We start from the raw sequence: 3059 nt of genomic DNA, 5'->3' as shown, positions 1-3059 counted from the left end.
ACTGAGCAGCTAAAGGGTTTCTCTCCTGTGTGGATTCTCATGTGTTTCTTTAAACATCCACTCTGCACAAAAGATTTGGTACAAACTGAGCAGCTAAAGGGTTTCTCTCCTGTGTGGATTCTCATGTGTTTCTTTAAACATCCACTCTGTGCAAAAGATTTGGTACAAACTGAGCAGCTAAATGGTTTCTCTCCTGTGTGGATTCTTATGTGTGCCCTTAAATGTACCCTCTGTGAAAAAGCTTTCTTACAGACTGAGCAGCTGAATTGTTTATTTTCAGCACTACGTTGTGGATCACTGACAGATTCATGTCTATTTTTCAGTGAGTTTGAGCCTGATGCAGGTTCTCTGGTCTCTTTCCAATCAGCACTGTCTTCAGTGTCAGGTTCAGAAGAGTCTTCAGTGTCAGGTTCAGAAGAGTCTCCAGTGTCAGGTTCAGAAGAGTCTTCAATGTCGTCCTCAGTCTTTGGTTGTAAACTGCTCTCTGGATCTGAGTTCCTGGCTGGTTCTGTTCCTTGACAGTCATCTCCATCAGCTTCTGTTTCCATGTGTTCAGTTTGTCTTTGATGAGGTTGTGAGGACTGAGGTTTCTCTTTATCATCTTCACCTCAACCTGTTTTTTTATCACTTTTCTTTTGCGTTTTATTTCCTTCTTCAAACTTTAATTTATGCATTCAACACATTGAGACTTAGTCAAAAATAAAAGACCTTTAGAATAAAAATATCAAAAATGAAAGAAGCTCTGGTGCTTTCTCTCTAAAGACTCAAGCTTTACAAGAGAAACAACAACATACAAATACATCAATATCGATATTCATCCATATTTAGAGCAAAGTTTACATTTCCATGCAGAGAAATATGAGTTGAGGTTAACAGCAACCCTCCTGAGCAGTGACAGCCTCCACGCTACACAGACACAGGAAGGAGCGCCCGCCTGAAGAAACTCCAGCAATCTACAGAACAATTCGTGAGAAGACGTTAAAGCACATCCCATCATGTTTGATTGACAGCTGATCTCTGTGCAGTGAAGACATGAACACTCAGCTCTCAGCAACAATGATGGACACAATGAGTTTAAGAAGTAGACGAGTTCCTCAAATGACTTCAGGCTATTTCAGTTTACAAAACTCAGCTGTGGTTCCATAACCATAAAGACAAACTCCAGCATGTAGCGGCCGAGTGAATGAGGTCTGGACTCTGTGGAGGAGAGTCATGGTTTCAGAGACGCTGTAGAAGGACAGAATACCTGCTCTGTGATCCAGGTACACTCCTACTCTGGAGGACCAAGGACCTGAGACAGGAGTGTCGATACTGTTGTAATGGAATGTATAACTGTTTTGGTAACACTCTAGGACCCAAGATTGGTCATTGAATCCAAGAAACATTCACCCCCTGCTCTGCTGATATTCTTGTATGAGACTGCTACATGAACCTCTTCCCCTCTCCACTCCACCTCCCAGTAACAATGTCCAGTCAGACTCTTTCTACTCAGGACCTGAGGATAACAATAAGTGAATCTGTCTGGGTGACTAGAATAAGACTGTGGTTGTTCCATGAATGTTGCTTTTCTGCCCCCTTCAGATAATAACAGCTGTGTGTATGCTGTGTTTGGGTCCAGAGTGATCTCCTGTGAGTATCTTAAGAACCCAGCTCTGGTGGTGGGGCTCTGCTGCCAACAGTAAAACATCCACTTCAGTCGATGAGACGTTTGTCCATTCCTCTCTCAGGACGTCCTGTAGTTTGTCTCTGACTGCTGACAGGGCCGCCGTCACGTCCTCAAAGTAGCTCAGAGGACGGATGTTGGTGGCTGGAGGAGTGTGTAGCTTCACTGACGGCTGGCAGTGAGGGGTAGCTGAGCAGAAACTGGTTGTGGTCCTCTGTGTGAGACAGCAGCTTCAGCTCAGCGTCTCTCCTCTTCAGCTCAGCCATCTCCTGCTCCAGCTTCTTCTGAAGCTCTCTGACTCGACTCACCTCTCTCTTCTGCTGGGATCTGACCTGCTGCTTCACATCAGAGCTTCTCTTCTCCATGAGACGGATCAGCTCAGTGAACGTCTTCTCACTGTCCTCCACTGCTTTGTCAGCAGAGCCATTGACAGCCTCCACCTCCTGCTGAAGCAGCTTCACCTCCTTCTCTCCGTCCTGGATTCTCTGCTGGATGTTTCTCGACTCCCCTCCAGCTCTCTCTGCCTCTCAGTCCTCTCGCTGCAGCTGACACCGTGTCGTGGCCTTTGTGTTTGTCCACAGAGCAGAGATAACAGATACACTGCTGATCAGTGCGGCAGAACATCTTCATAACCTCGTCGTGACTAGAGCAGAGTGTTCTCCTGGAGCTTCTTGGAGGGCTCCACCAGCTTGTGTTTCTTTAATGGAGCTACGTCATAATGAGGCTGGAGGTGTTTGTCACAATAAGAGGCCAGACACTGCAGACAGGACTTACAGGCTCTCCGTTTTCTCCTAGTGCAGACATCACAGGCCACATCTTCAGCTTCAGCATAGCAGAGATCAGCAGGAGCAGCTTGGAGTCCAGTCTTCTTCAGCTCCTCCACTAAAGCTGCTAACATGGTGTTTTTCAGCAGGACAGGCCTCGGTGTGAAGCTCTGCCTGCACTGAGGGCAGCTGTGGATCTCCTTCTCATCCTCTCCATCCCAGAAGCCTTCAATACACTTCATGCAGTAGCTGTGTCCACAGGGAGTAGCCACCGGATCCTTCAGTAGATCCAGACAGATCGAACAAGAGAAGGTTCCCGGTCCAGCTGAACTCCTTTCTGCGCCATATCTCTTCTCAGTGGCAAGCGAGTGTCTGAGTTTCACTTCCTGAGCAGTGATGATACCTGTATTAAGCAGGTGAAACAGGAGCAATGAGGACACGGTGTGTTATGTTTCCTTCCAGATCACTTCTCTGGTTGTTTTATTACACAACAAAATCATTTAAACATAATAACTCTCTCCAATATGCATTTCGGTTTTCATTTACATTCCTTAATAAACCGTTCACTGTCAGTTACTCTTTTCTGTGATAACAAACATTTCAATTGAATTTCAAATTCAGTAAACATCTCT

General features: G+C 45.8%; 1 pseudogene; it reads right to left on the bottom strand.

Annotated features, from left to right (window-relative positions):
• Positions 1 to 957: 957 nt before the first annotated feature.
• LOC117462196 (E3 ubiquitin/ISG15 ligase TRIM25-like) lies at positions 958 to 2773 on the bottom strand (annotated as a pseudogene).
• Positions 2774 to 3059: the final 286 nt, after the last annotated feature.

This window comes from Pseudochaenichthys georgianus, chromosome 17 (assembly GCF_902827115.2).
Source record: "Pseudochaenichthys georgianus chromosome 17, fPseGeo1.2, whole genome shotgun sequence".
In the NCBI taxonomy this organism is placed as follows: domain Eukaryota; kingdom Metazoa; phylum Chordata; class Actinopteri; order Perciformes; family Channichthyidae; genus Pseudochaenichthys; species Pseudochaenichthys georgianus.
This window is presented reverse-complemented; position numbering and strand designations above follow the sequence as displayed.